The sequence below is a fragment of the Mus caroli genome, unplaced genomic scaffold (genome assembly GCF_978045245.1).
Source record: "Mus caroli unplaced genomic scaffold, Mus_caroli_1 scaffold_6, whole genome shotgun sequence".
Classification (NCBI taxonomy): Eukaryota; Metazoa; Chordata; class Mammalia; order Rodentia; family Muridae; genus Mus; species Mus caroli.
In genome coordinates this window covers 117876011-117897890 of record NW_028227261.1, presented here as the reverse complement: position 1 = coordinate 117897890, position 21880 = coordinate 117876011, and the positions used below count along the sequence as shown (strand labels likewise).

Genomic DNA, 21880 nt, shown 5'->3' with positions numbered 1-21880 from the left:
ACATTTGATCTTTGAAAAAGAAACCAAAATGGTACAGGGGGGGGGGGCATCTTCAACAAATGGTGCTAGTCTAACTGCCAGACTGCATGTAAAAGAATGCAAAATGATTCATGTTTGTCAATGTGCACAGGCTCAAAAAATCTTGAAACAGAATCGGTTACACTGAATCTAATAGAACAGAAAGTGAGAAATAGTCTTGAACACATTGGTACAGGAGAAATTTCCTGAACAGAACACCAGTAGCTCAGACTCCAAAATCAATAATTGATAAATGGGACCTCTTCAACTTGAAAAGCTTCTGTAAGGCAAGGGACACTGTCAATAGGACAAACAACAGATTGGGAAAAAAAGCAACCTACAGATTGGGAAAAGATATTCACTAACCCTAAAGTAGATAAAGGACTAATATCCAAAATATATAAAGAACTCAAGAAGTAAGACTTCAAAAAAGTAAATAACCCAATTAAAAATGGGGTACAGAGCTAAAAAGAGAATAACCAACAGAGAAATCTTAAGTGGTAGATAAGCACTTAAAAAATGTTCAACACCTTTAGTCATAAGGGAAATATAAATCAAAATGACCCTGAATTCCACCTTACATCAGTCAGAATAGCTAAGATTAAAAGTTCAAGTAGCAGTACATACTGGCAAGGATGTGAGCAAAGGGGAGCACTCTTTCATTGATGTGAGATTGCAAACTGGTTCAAGCACTCTGGAAATCAATCTGGCAGTTCTTCGTAAAATTGTAAATAGTTCTAACTGAAGACACAACTATACTGCTCCTGGCCATATACCAGTAGAATGAATGGAAATAAGCAGAAACTGGGAGAGTGGACCCTCTAAAAATATGTGAAAGGTACCCAGGACTCAGTGTGGGTGAGCTCAGCGGAAATGCCCAATAGTGTGGAGATTGAACCTGAAGAGCTCACTTCCAGAACTTACACAGGGCCACCAGTGGAGAAATAGGGACTCCAACCCACCTTCAAATTTTTGACCCAGAATCTTTCTCATCTAAAAGAAATGCAGGGACAAAGACTGGAGCAGAGACTGAAGGAATGGCCGACCAGTGACCAGCCATTTTGGGAGCCATGCTGTGGGAGGCTTCAAACCCTGACACTATTACTGATGTTATCATGTGCTTGCCAGTAGCCTAGCATGGCTGTCCTCTGAGAGGCTCTGCCAGCAGCTGACTGAGTTAGATGCAGATGCTTACAGGCAACCATTGTACTGAAGTCAGGGAGGAGTTAAGGGAAGAACTGAAGAAGCTGTAGGGGATGGCACCGCCATAGGAAGACTAACAGTGTCAGCCACCTGGATCCCAGGATGCTCCCAGAAACTAAGCCACCAACCAAAGAGCATATATGGGTATTCTGAGGCCTACAGCACATAGTAACAGAGGAGTGAGGACCTTGTCTAGCACCAGTAGGAGAGGATGGATCTAACCCTGTAGAGACATGAAGCCCCAGATAAGGGGGATGCCTGAAGACAGAGGTATGCTCTCTCAGAGGAGAAGTGGAGTGGAATGCAATGAAAAGCCATGGGAGAGAGGAAACATTTGTGTTGCCAATAAATAAAATAATTAGTTTAAAAAAATATAAGCTACTATGATTCATTGGATCAGAATATGATAGCCACATAATGCCAATTTAGAATCAACTATATAAACATCTTTATCTATTTTAAAAAAGTTGTTGGCTCATAGAAGTCATGCCATTCCTTGTGAAATTGAAACAGGAGGATTTGAAATTTGACACTAGACTTATTAAAACTAGGTTACTTAATGTAAGTTAGTTTAAACACAGAGCAAAAATAGTCTCCATTTTCTTCTTAGAAGATAAAAAGATCCAGCTAGTTCAACACCTTAAAAATTGCATGTCAGAAAACTTCATATGTTTATACTTATCAAGTTCCAGGTAAAAGTATAGACTAAAAATCATGCTTCATCTTGGAGTCTGTTATATATGTGATTGAATTTGTAATTTAAAAAAATCAGGACATATCACTTTAAAATGATTTGCAAAAAATCTGGCAAATATAGTTGGCAAATATCAACAAAAATGTAATAGATCTCTCATTCTAAATGCAGTTGAAAATAGCAGTTCTGGGGCCATTGTTAAGGCACAGAGTGGGCTCAGAAAATTGGAAGTCTCCCCAGTTTTCACTCTCTGAGGAACAGTGGGGGTCTTGGCTAATAGAGCTCTGAATATTCAGTGAAGGCCAATAATAAGTTTACCACGAAAAATAGCAGCAGTCACAGCTGCAAGAATTCTATAGTCTTGCCAGCAAGGGTACGCCATACCCACACACATCCTTGGGAAGGGGTATAGGAAACATCATCTTCATAAATGAGACTCCAGGACTTTCTATTTGATGAATCTGTCACAGTAAGGGTGAACAATGTACAGTTTTCTCTACTTCAGCTTCCATTCCATGTATTTTAATGTGCCCAGGATTCCTGGGAAGTTTTGACTATCTAACTTAAATAGGAGCAAGCAGCCACGGAAAAAAAATTTTTAATGTCACATTGATTGCACAGAAACAGGTAGCCCTTTTGTACAAAGTAAGCTTCAGATAGTGTCAGACAGGGGCACACCTGGAAAAGGCCTCCAATTACGTTCAGTTGTTAAACTTGAGACATTTTTACTCCTATGGATGTCTGAGGGAGTTGTTCCCTTGGACTTTCACCTATGCAAGGCACCGCATAAAGGACTGGAATTTGTGCTGAAAGAATATTTATTTTAATAGAAGAGGCAGCTGCAACGATGTTCCCCCTTGTGGGACACCTGCTGCAACAAAGCCATACCATGGAGAAGGTCTTTGGATTTATTCAGTCATAGCAGTTTCTAGAAAAGAGGTTCTTGATAACTTCCACTTTGGAACTCAGTGTGCCATCCATCGAGGAGGAACATAGGGCGGAGCCCGGCAAACATGCACTGGAGTTTGGGAACAATGGAGCTGCTCTGAAGTGTCTCATGCAGATCAAGGAAATAGCCATATTTGCTTTGGCAGCCACCCATCCAAGGGAGCAAGGAAATGGCTAATGGAGTAAAGCACTTGGGACCAAAAGATAGGGAAACAAATCTTATTCCTGTTCTATGGTCTTTTATTTCTTTCTTGAACTCTGTAAAGAATAGAATATAGTAAATGGAGAAGTAGTTTTTAATTTCCCAACTGCTCAGGCCAGCCATGATAACAGCTATTAATTAATTAAAAAGATGTTGTATACGGTTGATGTGAGGAAAGACAAGACTTCACAAAGGATCCTCCATGACAAAAGAGTACAAAGTAAAGTAGTGCTGAGCCTCCATTAAACAGAGACTAAAAGATGCAGACAAGACCATCTTTGCAAGAGAAAAGACAGAGAAACTTCTGAATGACTCAAATGAACTGAAATTATTGCTTTGTTGCCTCCAAGGAACACATTTCACTATGAAAGATGAAAGCCAACTTAGAGTGAAAGGGTAGTCAAAGGTATCCAAGCAAATGCAACTGAGAAATAAGCAGGAGTTGCTAGTCTAATAAAATAGACTGGAACCCAGATCTCATCAGAAAATATAAAACACATTTCAAAAAGACTCTATAACCCTAAAAATATATGCACCAAACTCAGGTGTATTCAATTTCATAAAATGATTATTTATGGACAAATCAATAGATTAGCTCCAATATATTAATAATATGTGACTTCAGTATCTCATTATTGCCAAAATTTAATGATCATTGAGATAAAAATGAATAGAAAAATTAGAGATAAAGGATATACTTCTCAATGTTAGAGAACACACATTCTTCTTTCAAACTCATGCAAATTTCAATAGAGTATTGCACATATTGGGAAACAATGTCTTTTGACAGTCAACAGAAATTGTAATAATTATTTGTATTTTACCAGGCTATGGGGGAATAAAATTAGATATCAAGAGATAAAGAGACCACAGATAGTTTACATAGTCACAGAAATTGCTCCACACACCACTGAATGACAAATGGATCCCTGGCTCCTGGTAGCTCAAATATGTTCCAGTGGATGGCTGTATCCCCAGAAGTATATTTGACATAAATTGGAACCACTGCATTATTTAAATATTAACAAATGGGTACAATATCGTTTGGATTGGAAAGGCAGTTTGAGGTGTTTCTGTGACAAGTTAAGGGGCAGAATTAGGGATGGAATATGATCAAAATACACTGAATAAAATTATCAAAGAGTTAATAAAATATTTACTTTCAAGAATTTTTTCTTTTTTTTCTATTTTTTTATTTGATATTTTCTTTATTTACATTTCAAATGTTATCCCCTTTCCTAGTGTCCTCTCTGAAAACACCCTATTCCATCCCCTCTGCCCCTGCTCACTAACCTACCCACTCCTGTTTCCTGGCCCTGGAATTCCCGGACACTGGGGCATAGAGTTTTCACAGGACCAAGGGCCTCTCTTCCCATTGATTACTGACTAGGCCATCCTCTGTTACATATGCAGCTAGAGCCATGAGTCCCACCAGGTGTTTTCTTTGGTTGGTGGTTTTAGTCCCAGGGAGCTCTCGAGGTACTGGTTAGTTCATATTGTTGTTCCTCCTATGGGGCTGCAAATCCCTTCAACTTCTTGGGTACTTTCTCTAGCTCCTTCAATGGGGACCCTGTGCTCTGTCCTAGAATTCAATGATAATTAAAACATAGCATATAAATATTGGTGAGACATGATAAAGGCAGTCCTGACCAAAGTTTATAGATCTAATGCCTCCATCAAAAATTAAGAGACAGAAGTGAATGCTCCCAGCCATCCGTTGGCCAAGGTAATTTACACTGATGTCAACCCAGTTAAAGATATCAAAACACAAGGGTGTATACTAATCTCCCTGACCAAAATATACTCAGATTTTTCAATAAAATATTTACCAACCAATTCAATAATTTATCTAAAAGATCATCTATTAGGATCAAGTTGGATTCCTATCAGTGATGCAAGAGTGGTTCATGATATTTAAATCAATAAATATAACCCACCACATAAATAGTCCTAAGGGAAGAAACCAACAAGGAAATGCAAATTAAAGCTACTTTGAGATTTAATCTTTGTTAGGATACCGAAGATCAAAAACAAATGAAAGCAAATGGTGAGGTGAACATTCATAAAGGATGACACCTACTCTACTCGCTGTGTTGGAAATGCAAACTAGTGGAGCCACTATGAAAATCAGGCCAGAAGCTCCTCAAAATGTAGGAATACATATTTCATTACATGCTACATTTGTTCCACTTCAATGCATATTACCATATGATTCTATATCTTTCAGTAAGGAACCTGTCACATCATGTTCATTGTTACTCTATTCACCATAGATGTGGAACAGAAATAGCCTACATGTCCATTTTTTGATAAGTGAATAGTACAAATATATATATATATATATATATATATATATATATATATACAAAGTAGAATGTTATTCATCTATAAAGATAAATATGAAAGTTTCATATAAATAGGTAGAATTGAAAATAATCAGTGTGAGTGAGCTACCGCAGACCTAGGAAGACAAATGACGCATATTCTCTCTCATATATAGATTTTTACATTTGAATCTTTAGCTCTATATGTTTAAATTGGAGTATTCATTGAATTCAGAAAGATATTGGGTGGTTATGAGGAAGGGTACTTTCAAAAGAAGGGAGATATAATATAGTGATATGAAGAAAGAATGGAAAGCAATGGAGCAAGACATGTGGGATATTAGAGAACAAGATAGAAGAAGGGATATGAGATATGGGAAAGAAAAACTAAGAATAAAGACCTTTGAAAAAGCCATATTGAATCCTACTTCTGTCAAGCCATATTGAATCCTACTTCTGTCTTGTATACACACAAACATACACACACAGAGTGCCATATCACATATAAACATACATACACACAAAAGCATATCACACACACACACATACATACAAAGCCACATACACACACTCATATATAATATCACACACAAACATACACACACATACATACACACACACATAAACATAATCCACACACTCCACACACATACAACATGCTCACACAGAGCACATGCCCCTATACACACAATGCTACCCCCCCACACACACACATCCCTAACAAAGGCATGTCACACATACACTCACACATAGACACACACACACACACACACACACACACAGAGAAACAGGCACATCACACATACACATGCATACACAGAGACAGACAGATAGAGTCAGAGACAGTATTTAAATGAAGTTATAAAATAAACATCAGAAAATACCTCTTCCAGACAACAGCTTATCAGTTTAAAGCCCAATGCCAGGTTACTTCTTTCAGTGTACTAGGTTGGGTTAGATACTCCAAATATTATAGATATGAAGACACTGCAAAAATACCCCATAGCTCAGATTAATCCCTAGACAAATCCAACTGATAAATAGTTGATAGTAGGTTTATTATAAATGTATGTAAAATATTAATGGTCTCAATTTTCTAAAACCTGTGAGACTTGAGAGCAATTTGTTTCACAAGGAGATGACCCTGATTCAGAGCTTCTGACAAACACATGGGACCATAATTAGTAGATTCTATCAGCTGAGAACACTTAGGTTAATATTTCTGCTCAGTACAAACAGGAGGAGAGAATGTCACACATGAAGAGCTAGAAAACATCTGTTGCCAGACCTTGGGTGAAAAGCAGGCCTGTGTTGTAGTATGGAGGAATAGGCTCAGTAGGCATATGATAAAAGAGAGTTTAGCAAGTGTGACCCAATGTTTGAGGAGTTAATTAGCTTCAGATGTGGAACCATGAAAGGCTATCCCTTGGGACAAGAAATTAAGAATGTCATATTCACTTTATACTAGAGCATGTGACACTTCAAGTTTCTAGTGTCAGAATGGCAAATGAGTTTTAACTTTGTGAAAACTCTGACTTATAAACAGAGTTTCCCTGGAGGAGTACATGAAGTAAGACTATCAGGAAGTGTCCGGGCTCAGCAGGGAACTCTGTGGAAATTGACTAATGACATCTTTTACGAAAGCAAAAAAGATACTCAATATTTATACCATATATGTCCCAGCCCTCTGTTAAATGTGAAACTTGCAGCTGTTAAATGTAGATCCATGACAAAGCCCAAACTAAAAGCAAGCACCAGGCACCTCTATCTACTTCTTTCCACCATTCAATACTAGGTTTCTAGGCATCTATCATAGATTGAGGAAAAGAGCTAGAGTCTCAAGATCGGTATTGTGTGACACTACACCTTGGGAACAGACTTCTACTCACCCCATATAGAAACTGATGAGAAACAAAAGTGGACATAGTACTCAAATCCAACTTGTTGAACATGAGTATAGCTGAGGGGTTACTTACAGATGTAGAACTTATTCAAAGACAACTGCAATGAACATGCTGTTGATTCACCTCCTTGAAAACACACTGTCCTAAAATTGATGGTTTCATCCTGCTTTTTACATGCTATGCTTTCTGTCCATGTTGTAAAATTTTCATCACAGAGAAAACCACCAGTAAGAATTAAGTATCATGTTGCTTAGAACTCTGAACTTCTTTGATCAGCTATCTTTCTCTTTAAACAAAGCAAACCAAAACAAATAAAAAAACACTGTTATCAATGTGTTTTTATTAATATGAGTAGGATGAGTGATTATAATATGGTTTTCAGTCAGTGACAGACACATGTTCATTGACAACTGTCAATAGTCATGGTCTTGTTAAAAAGTACACTTCTTCCTAATTTGATCCCAAAACGTAAGTCTAACTCATTCAAATTTATTCATCTTTATACTGCATTTACCACAAATCCTAGCAGATCTTCCATTTAAAAATAAACATTTTTCCTTCCTTTCCACATGAACGAAACTTACTGTGCTTTCATACTACCTAATACATATATGATGGCATTGTATTCAAATCAGGCAAATATTCTCAGTCAGAGATAATATTAACTCAGAAAAATAAGAGAAGTGGAGAATTTGGGTTTCAGACTTAAGGATGGGAAGTTGACAAACGAAAGAAAGAAAGAAAGGAAGGAAGGAAGGAAGGAAGGAAGGGAGAGAGAGAGAGAGAGAGAGAGAGAGAGAGAGAGAGAGAGAGAGAAGGAAGTACAGCAGGATGGGCAGTGGTGGCGCATGCCTTTAATCCCAGCACTTGGGAGGCAGAGGCAGGTGGATTTCTGAGTTCAAGGCCAGCCTGGTCTACAAAGTGAGTTCCAGGACAGCCAGGGCTGCACAGAGAAACAATGTCTCTTGAAAAAGAGAGAAAGAAAGAAAGAAAGAAAGAAAGAAAGAAAGAAAGAAAGAAAGAAAGAAAGAAAGAAAGAAAGAAAGAAAGAAAATTCAGGTAGCTCAAGAAATCTAGCAGTATATAGATAAATAGAAGTCTATGAGCTGAGAAGCACCTGAAAAAATGTTCAGCATCCTTAATCATCAGGGAAATGCAAATCAAAACAACCCTGAGATTCCACCTCACACCAGTCAGAATGGCTAAGATCAAAAATTCAGGTGACAGCAGATGCTGGCCAGGATGTGGAGAAAGAGGAACACTCCTCCATTGTTGGTGGGATTGCAAGCTTGTACAACCACTCTGGAAATCAGTCTGGCGGTTCCTCAGAAAATTGGACATAGTACTACCGGAGGATCCCGCAATACCTCTCCTGGGCATATATCCAGAAGATGTTCCAACTGGTAAGAAGGACACATGCTCCACTATGTTCATAGCAGCCTTATTTATAATAGCCAGAAGCTGAAAAGAACCCAGATGTCCCTCAACAGAGGAATGGATACAGAAAATGTGGTACATTTACACAATGGAGTACTACTCAGCTATTAAAAATAATGAATTTATGAGATTCCTAGGCAAATGGATGGACCTGGAGGGCATCATCCTGAGTGAGGAAACCCAATCACAAAAGAACTCACATGATATGTACTCACTGATTAGTGGATATTAGCCCAGAAACTTAGAATACCCAAGATATAAAATACAATTTGCAAAACACATGAAACTCAAGAAGAATGAAGACCAAAGTGTGGACACTGTGCCTTTTCTTAGAATTGGGAACAAAACACCCATGGAAGGAGTTACAGAGATAAAGTTTGGAGCTGAGACAAAAGGATGGACTATCTAGAGACTGCCATATCTGGGGATCCATCCCATAATCAGCTTCCAAACGCTGACACCATTGCCTACACTAGCAAGATTTTGCTGAAAGGTCCCAGATATAGCTGTCTCTTGTGAGGCTATGCAGGGGCCTAGAAAACACAGAAATGGGTGCTCCCAATTAGCTATTGGATGGATCACAGGGCCCCCAATGGAGGAGCTAAAGAAAGTACCCAAGGAGCTAAATGGGTCTGCAACACTCTATGTGGAACAACAATATGAACTAACTAGTGCCCCCCGGAGCCCGTGTCTCTAGCTGTATATTTATCAGAAGTTGGCCTAGTCGGCCATCATTGGAAAGAGAGGCCCACTGGTCTTGCAAACTTTATATGCCTCAGTACAGGGAAACTCCAGGGCCAAGAAGTGGAAGTGGCTGGGTTCGGATTTGTAGGGGAGGGAATGGAGGACTTTTGGGATAGCATTGGAAATGTAAATGAAGAAAATACCAATTAAAAAAAAAGAAGTCTATGAGATGGAAACACTCATAAGATTGTAGCCATCAAGATTCAAATTGTTAAAGTGCAACAGGGAAGACACAGAGACAGTAAGTGTCAAGAAAGTTCCTGCCAGATATGCTTCGCCATCAGGAACTTACCTCTCTGCTCCCTAAAGATGGCCGTTCTCAATATACTTACTTCAGTCCTAACAGTTCATCTGTACTTAGAATTATTTTGTAATAAAATTTTACATTATATACCATTTCTCTACTTTTCAATTCTTTGATGGTTTCATACATCCATATAATTAATTTTAGTCATTTTTACACATCCCCATCTCATCTGATAAGAACTTTCTTCCAACAGTGCCCCGTCTGTCTTTCAGGTTTTCATTGTGTGCATAATCCACTGAGTTTAATTAGAGCTGCTTGAAGAAACACAAGTAGGATGTTAGGTACTGGAGCAATGGGCAACTTATTAGTGGCTACATGACTAAAGAAAAGGACACCCTTCCTCTGAGAATATTAACTGTCATAGTTCCTTGTGGAGGTATATAGCCTTGTGGGCCTCTTCGCTATTGAATATAAACTGTTGAAGGGTTCAATCTTCTGTAGATCCTGCAGATAACCAGAACTGCAGTAAATGAAGGAGTTCAAGGAAACTGTCATTCATTTCTGGAAGACATCTTTTCTCAATAAATTCCCTTATCCTTGGGTCCTACATTCTTTCTGCCCCCTATTTTCGAAATATTCCCTGTATCTTGGAGGGGTCATATTTTATGTGTACACTTTTTAAGAACTTTTTAAAAAAAGTCTAATTAAGAACTTCAAAGCCATTATCCTTCATTAATTATAGACCTGGCTTTTTCCTAAACATTTGGAACATCTCTGTCTCAGCTAACAGCTTGTTCTGTGAGTTAAAACCCACTGCCTTCGTCACTTCTGGCTTCTCTCATTAACATTTATCCATGGCCTAGCATCCACCTCATTCGGCCCCAATTCCAAGGCAGCACTTGGAAGGACATTTGCCACTTCATCTTTACAGTGATTTTAGCATTGTGTATTTGTCATTCACAATGACTACCAAGCCAAATTGTTATATTTTTTTTGCTTTTAAATTTCTCGTGCTGAATTTCATCTACATATATATCCACTCAAGCATGCAGGTGGATAAATATTGATTAAAATCACAGCAAATTATATCATTTTAACTAGAATAGTATTTTAGTCATCTTTTTTTCACTTTTGGCATATTTAGTATATTATAAATGATATAATAATATGTTTGAACTTTCAAAAATAGCACTTATCATTTTTTCTCTTCCCTTTCTTGTACTTCTTTTCCACAAACTCAATATCAAGCTGTGCTGGCCTTTTGCTTTAGGGGTTTTGTTTATTTAATGCTAAATATGAACAATGGGATTTATTGCAAAATTTCCAGGTAAGTGAATAATCTGTTTCAATCATATTTATTCCATATTACTCTTTCCTGTCCCCTTTCACTTCCCGCTAGCTCTCTTATACTTTCATTTCATTCTCCTATTCACCCTGATCTTTTTATTTTTAATTTTTGATGACCCAATGAGATTCATCAGAGATTTTTCACAAGGAGCAAAACCTCGGTTACAGGAGCATGGACACCTTAAAAGGGTCAATTACTCTCACTCTTCATGACAGAATATTGAAGAATCTAATTTTCTACTCAATTTATGTAAAAATCATAAGTATCCAAGAAATATTAAAATTAAAAATCATATTATATTTAGTACTCATACACACATACATACACACTCACACACAGCATGCATGTAGACATCCCAAACTTACTTGAGTTAGTTTTCCCCTTTCACCATGTAGGTACAGGAGACAGAACTTGTGTTGTCAGGCTAGGCAGAAAGTTCATTTACTCTTCAAATCATCTTGCCAGCCTGATGTACACCGATATGTCATTTTCTAAGCAGAAAATATCATGCATTAGAGGATATGTCTATAAAAATATTGCATGGGTTCAAAAACATTTACCCTTCCTTGGGTGATTTCAATTTATAATTTTAAAGCAATAATCTTGTAATGAACAATTTTTTTTCTATCACCTATTTCATCTTTTAGACAAAGTTGATCCTGTTTTATTTCACTAGGACAAAATTATTTCAAAGACATTTTATTCTTTCCACAATTGAAATTTAGAGGTATTGTTCTATCCACGATATAAGGTTTTAGTTAATGTCATACTAAAAGTAATGTTAACAAAGAATGATGCACAGAGAGTTTACCTTGTGGTTTTGTTTATAAGTACAGTGTGGAAAACAAGGGATGAAAAGCAACATAGTTCTCTGAGGAGAATATATGGAAGAAATAACCATTAGTGCTTAAAACTTTGTACAGCAGTCTAAGCAACAGAGGAGTATCGTACTTTCTATGAGTCTTTGTTGTAGTCTAGAGTCACAGTCTAGAATTCTGCTATTGTTTCCTCTATAGTCTGTATTAGTTAATATACTTCACAATGTTTATCAATGTGATGTATCCATTGCATATAGACTTAAGTTTTCATTTCCCAACCTACTGTTCTTGGATATAAATTAAGAAATTAGGTGTCTAGTTTAACAGAAGTAGGTCAAGATTTCAAAAACGGTAACACAAAGACTGGAGTGACAGAGTGAAGCAACCTGTAAAATGTGACTGTCATGCTTTCTCTTTCCACCAACATTTCTATGTGGAAGCTTTCTTCCATTTCTTGGAGGAACAGAAGAAGTGCTCATAGAGCTAAGAGAATAACTAGGACTTGTATCATGCAATAAATTGGAAATATACAAATGGCTTTTATAACACACACATACACACACACAAACACACACACACACAAATACACACACACATACACACACCTTATATTTTAATGGAAATTTCTCTGATGTGGTCTGATATTTAAAAAATCTTGAATTATTGCAGACTATCTCCCCCAGAACCTCCCTATTGCATACCCCTCCCCCTACTTCTATGAAGGTGTTTACTGAACCACCCACCCACTCCCACCTCCCTGCCCTCAAATTCCCCTACACTGGGGCATTGAACTTTCCCAGGACCAAGGGCTTTATTTGACTGAATGGCCAATTCAATGATGATATTAAATGTTGACATTTATATTCAGGAAACTGTCCAAATGTAGCAGTGTAAATGTTTTTCAAGATGTCAGCCTGAATGTAATACAACAAAGACTATTTATCTGACTCATGCTCCTTTTCATTTTATACTCAGTGGAATTAAGATGAGTGAGGAGAAGTCACAAGGTAATGCCAAATGTAGTCAGGTATCTAACAGATGATACACAGGCCTGTATGAAATCAGTTTATATGACAATGATAATACAATCATGGGAGTTGGGTAGGAAGCCAAATTTGGCATCTTCCTATTTTGATTGAGATTTTAACCCCTGAAGTCCAAATTCAAAGTTATTTAAAGGTAAGATTACCTATATGAGAAAATTATTTTAAAACAACGTTTCAGTATCTATTTATAATTAAAGCATGAACAAACTTCAATTTGATACAGAGTTTATTCTCAGGAAAACAAATTAAATCTTTTGTTAAACAGAGTGACCAGACTTTAATAATTATTGACAGTTTTTGTGGGCAGGAAGAAAGTTTGGCTGTATAAGTCAATGCTATTGAATCCTCCAATAAAAAGGACATGAGGGCTTGTGCCCTGTCTTGATACCAAAAGAGGAGAATTCTGTTCTCTTACAGTTATTAAACTCTTCCACCAAATCAATCTATGCTATGCAACATAAATTATATATAGCATATTAAAATATAAGGAAAATTCAATCTGTGACTGTGTACTGGGTAGTTTTATGTCAACTTGATACAAGCTGGAGTTATCACAGAGAAAGGAGCTTCAGTTGGGGAAATGCCTCCACGAGATCCAGCTGTATGGCATTTTCTCAATTAGTGATCAAGGGGGGAGGTCCCCTTGTGGGTGGTGCCATCTCTGGGCTGGTAGTCTTGGGTTCTATAAGAAAGCAAGCTGAGCAAGCCAGGGGAAGCAAGCCAGTAAAGAATATCCCTCCATGGCCTCTGAATCAGCTCCTGCTTCCTGACCTGCTTGAGTTCCACTCCTGACTTCCTTCAGTGATGAACAGCAATGTGGAAATGTAAGCTGAATAAATCCTTTCCTCCCCAACTTGCTTCTTGGTCATGATGTTTTGTCCAGGAATAGAAATCCTGACTAAGATAGACAGTATTAATAAAGATAAATTTTCTTTTCTATGTCCTCTCTAACTACATCATATAATATTGTCTTTTAAGTCATTTTGGACTCTGATTAATTGCACTCCTTTATTTTAAATTAATCATTCCATTTGTTTATATCCCCAATGATAGCCACTTCCAGGTTACTTCTCCACCAATCCTCCATCCCATGATATCTTGCTTCCAGGTTACCCCTCCTGCACCACCCATCTCACATCTGCCTTCCCTTTGCCTATATTATGGTGCTCTCCCACCCACCCATTCTCTTCCACTCCACCGCTCTAGCATCCCCTACACTGGGGCATCAAACCTCCCTGAGACCAAGGGCCTCCCCTTCCATTGCTGTCAGGCAAGCCAATCCTCTACTACATATGTATCTGAAGACATGGATCCTTTCATTAACACTCCTTGGTTGATGGTCTAGATTCTGGGAGAACTGGGTGGTTAGACCAGTCTATGCTGTTCTTCCAATGGGGTTGCAATCCTTGTCTGCTCCTCCATTTCTTCTGCTAGCTCCCCCACCAGGTTCCCTGAGCTCAATCTGATGGTTGGCTTCAAGCATCCACATCTGCATTGGTCAGTTGCTCCCAAGGAACTACCACACTAGGTTCCTGTCAGCAAGTTCCTCTTGACCACCACAACAGTGTTGGGTTTGGTGTCTGCAGACATGATGGATCCCCAGGTGGGGCAGTCTCCAATTGGCCTTTCCTTCAGTCTCTATTCTGTTTTTTTTTCCCTATTCTTCCTTTGAACAGGAACATTTCTTGGTTAAAAAATTTGAGATGGGTGGGTGACTCCATCCTTCGACCATGGGCTAAGCCTATCCACTGGAGGTAGTCTCAACAGGTTGTATCTCCCCCTTCTCTGTGAATTTTGGATAAAGTCATCCCTCTTAGGTCCTGGAAGCCTCATGCTTCCATGGTGTCTGGGATACTCCAGTGGCTAGCTCCAGTTCTTCATCTTCCCTACCCCTGCTACATATTTTTGTTTGATTTTCTGACCCTCTGTATGCCTCTCTTATCTCCTCCAGTGCTACCAAAATAAGTATTTAATGATTAACACATATAATTTATTAAGTAATTTTAGTATGTGATTATTGATTCTGTTGTCTTGATTATGATTGGGGCTTTAAAGAACAAAGGATAAAAGGAGGAAGAGTAGAGGATGAGAAATAAAGACACGGGGGGGAGGAAAGAGGGAGAGAGGCTATGACTTTATAAAGTCTAAATATTTATCATTTCACATTTAGGGCAAAGTATTCTATTTATCCTTTTGTCCACTGGTGTTTCCAGGTACATGAAATATATACTTTAGACATATCAGGTATGCTATATATTAAATAAGAATGGAAATATAGAACCAACTCTATTTAAACACTGTCTGAAAAGATAGTGTGAGAGTCACTATTTTTTTCATAAAATAAATATTTTCTATTTGTAAGGGAATAAAACTTTAGATCTCGAATAAATATGAGAACATCACCAAGGAATGAGCTGCATTATAGGCTATTTATAAGAGAAAAGAAATGTTGGATCTAGAGCTGATGAAAGACTAGGCAATCATGAAAATCTTTCCTAGCAAGGAATTGTTATACTTAATTTGAGCAAAGGATGAATGGGATCAGCTCAAGGTAGTGGAGAACAGCACAGGAAATGAAACTAATTGGATATATGTTAAAGTTATGATTTTATGTAACATCAGAGTTTTACATTTTTCCTAATTTTTTTCTTCTTCCTTTCAAAGCATATCTATGTGCTATTATAGATACCCCTTTATGCCCCAACATCTATTCTCAACTGCATGCATAAAAACATATGCATACATACACAAATTTATAGACATCATACACACATAGATACTCATACAAATATGTATATACACATTCACATAAAACACTGAAATAAAGCACAGACATCTGGGAAATAGCATGGAAAATATGGGAGGTTTAAACCCTAGCAGACTTTCAGCAGTGAAATTTCTGTCAAATAATGGGCAATATGGTGTTTCTTGAGTATATTATGAATTCAGAAAATTACAGATTCCCAATGTCTTCTTAAATCTATTAATAAAGAATAATCATGTAACTCACTGTTTAGTGATTTAATTTAACCCAAACATTGGAAATAGCTGCATAATATATCTATTTACATGTGCTAATTATCAATTTCCCACTGAGTACATATGTAGCAACCCTACAGGGATTTGTTTTATCTTCCTCAGAAAATGGATAAATGTGCAAAGATTATTGTCAGTTAGGATAATAAAGATTAGAAGAAAAATGAACAAGAAATTTCAACAGACAAAGCACAGACAACACGGTGCAAAATGCATTCATGCAGGGACACAAGATAGCAAATATCCCAAATACATACTATCCTCATTTTTTCTTTGTACTTTACTTTTAAATTTAAAGAAGAGTATATATAAGACTGCTGTTCAGAGCAAGTGAGTGATAGTGTGGAATCTAAAAAGTTGAATCATCAATGTTCACAGCTGTGATAAATGTGGATTCCTTCAAGGGAGTGAGAGATGCTTAGAATAACAACGGTGAAAGGACCAAGTTTTTCACACGTGACATAGGCCTATACTCATCTCTCCTGTGGAGAGTGAAACTGGAGAATAACAAGTCTATGACAGCAAGTGCTATGAGTATGTACAAGACTAGCCTGGGATAAATAGTGAAATTCCCCCCTCAAAATGTAGAGGCACAAAATTTGTAAAGCAGGAATAACAGTCTATCAAGATGAATATCTGGTTATCTATACTATGAGAAAAGAAAAAAGAAAGAACAATGTCAATCACGTGTGTCAATGAAGTCAATCACGCATACATACATACATACATACATACATACATACATACATACATACATACCATTCTTCCTTCAAAACTTCTTCCTTAAAAATGTCAACTGAGTATTTTTGTTTCTTCCAAATAAACAAATATTTACTTGTGATCAGAATTAATTTTTGCCTAGGTTTTAGTTCAATATTTCATATCATGTTTCACATTTATTGGCTAAAAATGTATATTTAACCAAATTTTTACAAAGTGAGAGAAGAGAATATCAAGTTGAATTAAGGGTGGTTTAAGGCATTTTCTTTCCAGTTTGGCTTATCCTATGTAAATGTAGTTTATTTTTTTCTCCTCAACTTTAATTTTAGATTTCTTTTGACTTGCTAATGTTAAGTGCAAACCTTTTAGATAGTTTAAATTTAATTTTAGCAATTACTTTCAATTCTATGGTAAATTAATATCAATACAAAAAGCAGTTGGAACTGTCAAGGTGTTATAAAACTCTATTCTCATTAGCATTTTCTTTCATATTTATCTGATATTAAAATCAAAGATATTGCTTCAAGCAATTAAGATTTTCTTGTTGATGACTTTATAAAACCTGTACATGTTTTTATACCTTGTTGTAATGGCTCATATCCAATGCTCAACTTATATTTATTATTGAAACTTAAAGAAAATAAAAAAAAGTAATATCGGCATCAGACCAATGATTCAAATCAGTTGATTAATAGTTGAACTAGTGGCAAGAAAATGACATTTTATGAAGTATGCATTTCAACTTTCATGTTTCGATGAATCACAGAACTTTTTATATCTACCCTCAGAAGATGACTTAGTGGAATATGAGCACTTACTTGTTCTCCAAAAACCCTGTAGAGATTAATGCACCGCCTCACATAGTTGAAACCATAATTTTTACCATATTCAGATTATTAAAAATGTCAATCATTTATACACATAAATACTGACCCATACAAGTTACTTTAATATTTGATTACATTTTCCTACCTACATCTACTCAGAATTCTAAATAAGCAAAAGACATCACCATATTCAAGCTTGTACTGGATCTTAATCACAGATCTTCTCCAAACACCTGATAATTTTTTTGTTTAGACTACCAATGGTAATTTGAATGACAATTACAGCCTTATGCTTATATGTTTGGTACTTGTTCCACAGTTGTTTAAATTATTTTGAAAGGACTAGGTGGGCACCACCTTATTGAAGGTGATGTATCAAAGGCACTGGGCTTGAAGGTTTCAAAGATCCATGTCATTCCCATGTATTTATTCTCTGTGTCTTATACCTATGGGTCAAATGGAAACTCTTGACTAATTTTCCAGCACCATGCCTTCCTTTCTTCTGCCATGTTCCCTGCCATTACAATCATGACCTAACACTGTAGAACTGTTAGCCCCAAATTAAATGCTATATTTTATAAAAAGTCTTGGCTATTGGTTCTCTTCACAACAGTAGAACAGTAATCAAATGAGTACCTATCATATAGAATTCGAGTTAGAAGACAATCCTCCCATTTTGTAGGGTACTAGCTCACAGAAGTAACTAACTAATTTTAATATTACAAAAGGAAGAATGATCAGTAGATATGCTATTTCTTAAATGTCAAGAGTTTTGACATCTAAAAACATAAGCAACTGTCTTAGTTTTCTGTTACTATGATAAAACACTTTGACCAAGACATCTTATAAAAGAAAGGGTTTTATTTAGTTTATGTTTTCAGAGATTTACAATCCTTATGGCAGGATACAAGAACAAGATGAATATTTATATCATGAACCATAAAAACTAGTGAGAGAGAGAAAGATGGAGGGAATGGTGCAATATTTTTGAAACCTAGAAGCCCACCCTGAATGACATATTTCCTCCATCACGTCCATGCCCCTAATCCTTCTCTAATAGTTCCACCAACTGCAGATCAAGTACTCAAACATGTACCCAGATCGGGGCCATTCTCATTCAAACCACAGCTTTTATTTTGTGTTTATAACTAACTCTACTAGGAGCCTAGACATCTTCCAGACATTTTTTTCTGTAAAGTACAAATGGAGTAAATCAGTATAGATTTATTCTGAATGTATAGTAAATGTGTGGGATAGAGTAGATATGCATCATTCAGCACAGCAAGCCCTTGGGAGTCTTCAGTCATATACCTTTCTTTTGTTGTGAGTATAGGTCTCCCCTTAACCACCCCTTCCTGTGTGTGTGTGTCTGTATGTACATGTACGCACGTGTACTCACGTGTGTACACACACATGCCTTACATTAAATGAGAGTGTCCTTCAAAGGCTCAGCTGTTTGAATACTGGGTTCTCAGTCTGTGGTCCTTTTTCTTAGGTCTGAAGGGAAGGTGTTGTTGATAGATAAATGAGCCACTGAGGATAGACTTTGAGGTTGAAAATATATTCGCCCTCCATGCTTTCTGATTTTGTTTTGAGAAGTGATCTCTCAGCTGATGCAGCAGCTATGGCTGCCAGAGGCCATGATTCCCTGCTGTGATGGTGATGGACTATTTCCCCTCTGGAAATATAAGCCCAAATAAATAAACTGCCTTTATCATAGTGCTTTTTCACAAAGACAGAAAATTTACTAATACAGAAGTTAGTACCAAACAATGGATTGTTGCTGTGACAAACCTGGCTATGCTGTTTTTGGTGTTATATGAAAGACTTTCGGACTTTATACAAGAAAAATGATTAAACCCTGTAACTTAAGTTTAATAAGCCATCCTAACAAAAGCTTTGAAAACTGACAGACACCAAAACTGTGGATGTCTACCTCAAGAAGTTTCAGAGATGAACAATATTAGTCATGGTGCTAGGAACCATCCCTTCAGTATTTTGGGAGAAAATATGTGTTGTGCATTTGGTCTAAAACTACTTACGTTAATTGGGTCCCCAAAATTACATGGAAATCCACGTATCTGCATGCAAGAAGCTAAGGGACCCTAACCCTATTTCATTTTGATTGGTAAATATTTTTGCTGGTGGCCAAAGTCTGGGCAGGGAGAGAGAGGCAGGACTTTAGGATTCCTGGTCAATAGACTGAAGAAAGAGCAGGAAAGGAGAGCCACCATGTTGGGAGAGGAGTATCTACTACACCTGAGAAAAGTGCAAGATAGAGAGACAGCCAACATGTAATAGCTGGGGATCATGTCCCAGGAGGGCTGCAGGTCTGAATCTTTGACACCAAGATGGATTATAGGGTTTAGCAAGCAATAACTCAGGTATATGGGAGGGGAGCATGTGTTGGCTGGGTGGAGGTTAAGAAGTGGCCCAACCACTGAGTTCTTTAAGGTATATTAAAATATAAGGATTTGTATGTATGTGTGTGTCTTTCATTCAGGAACCCAGAACATTTTGGTGGGTATCAAAGAATGTGTGTTTCCCTGCAGGGAATATTTGAGTAAAGATTAATTGGCTACTATAGCAAAGTGACTTTTTCCCCCATGTCCCAAGAGTATGTCTGGGAGTAAATGTAAAATAAATGCACAAATTTCTTAGGCTGAAGAGATTTCAGTGCAGCCTAGTATCAAGGGTTATGTAGTTATTGGTAAGTACTCTTATGCAAGAACACGATAAAAAAGAGAAAATTGGACCGAACAAGATAGCATAAATATAAAGTTTGATGGGAAAAAAAAGGTCTAGCAAACTTAATCTTGCACCCATGGCTTGCTTTGAAAGAGATTATTAGATTAGAACCATTAAAAAAGGATGTATTGTCAGCATTGAGTTAAAGGGAAGTAAGAACTCTGGGCCACACTCAAATCAAAGACATTTCTGCTCCAGGCCAAATAACTAGAATCCAAAATTATTACTAATTTTATTCTAGGGGCCGAAGTTGAAAGCCAAACTTGACAGGTTAGTTCACATGGTGGTGAATTTAGAATCATGAATAATACAAAAGCAAAGAAGTCTTGGACATTCCTCCATAGTTTCAGAGAGATGATGAGGGTAGTTAGTGTGTGTCAGGGAAGTCCAAACATGAATGCACTGAGACTGCATTCCATCAAGAGGGGAAAGTAAAGTCTTGGTCACACTGGAGCCCCCCATGATGTAGGTGAGATCATAGCTATGAGATATATATGTCTTGGATATCTGCACATCAAGGGTAAAACACAACCCAAAATGATGTATGTTACTGGCAGGGAGCTACAGGATTTGGTATTTGCCCTATTGTGTTTTGGTTTTTCTTTGTTCTGATATTGCCTCACTATGCCTTTCCTCATTCATCCCTTTTGTAATTCACATCCTATATTTTATTGCATGTTGCCTTTTGATTTTCAAGGAGTTGTAATTAAAAGTTCACTTCAGACTCAGAAGAGAACGTTAGGCTTTTAAGTTGTGTTGAAACATAAAGATTTCAGAGACTTTTTGAGTTGGTCAAAATACATTTTGTATAACAATATAGCCATGAGCCTATAAGGACCAGGAAGTGGAGTGTGGTCATTCGAATGGAAGTGGCCATCTTAGACTTATATGTTTGAATACCATTTCTCTAGTTTATGGTTCTCCATGTGCATGTTTAGGATGTATCATCTTGTTGAAAGACATGTGTACTTGGGGATGGGCTTTATAATTGCAAAAGACACACACCATTCCCAGTTCATCCTCTCTGCTCCGTAATTTCAGTTTCACATATGAGTTCTCACTTGCTCTGGCTACTATGTTGCTCGCCTGCCCTGCTTCTCCCTCTCCCCTCTATAGTGGTTTTAGACACTTACCCTTTATTCTTCTGCAACCATAAGCCCAAATATACAGCCATTCTGTAGTTTGCCTTGGTCATGTTTTTTTTTTTTTGATAGAGAAATAGAAAGGTAACTAATACACTGAATGTATTCATACATACATGCACATGTAAAGATCAGAGTTTAACCTTCAAATATGAGTCCTCACAGGTGTCCATCTTGATTATGTTTGTATGTTTCTTAATTTTGGTTTTGGAGGGTAGATATCACCCTGAGATGTGGGCTGCCAGGTGGGCTAAGATAGATAACCATTAAGTCCCAGAGATCTGTATTTACCTTCTCAGCACTGACATACACAAGCACAGATCATAAATAGTCTCAGCATATTAACTGAATATTCAGTTTTAAATTCAGATTCTCATGCTTATACACCAAGTACTTCTACCTAGCAAGTATATTGCTATGAGAAAATGAACATTCTCAATGGTTTATAGTTTTCTTCAGCTTTCAAAAGTCATT

General features: G+C 37.2%; 1 protein-coding gene across 11 annotated transcripts in view; it reads right to left on the bottom strand.

The window, feature by feature from the left end:
* Nucleotides 1-21880, bottom strand: part of Lingo2 (leucine rich repeat and Ig domain containing 2) — a 1228899-nt gene that overhangs the window by 861065 nt on the left and 345954 nt on the right. The gene's annotated exons all lie outside the window — the stretch shown is intronic.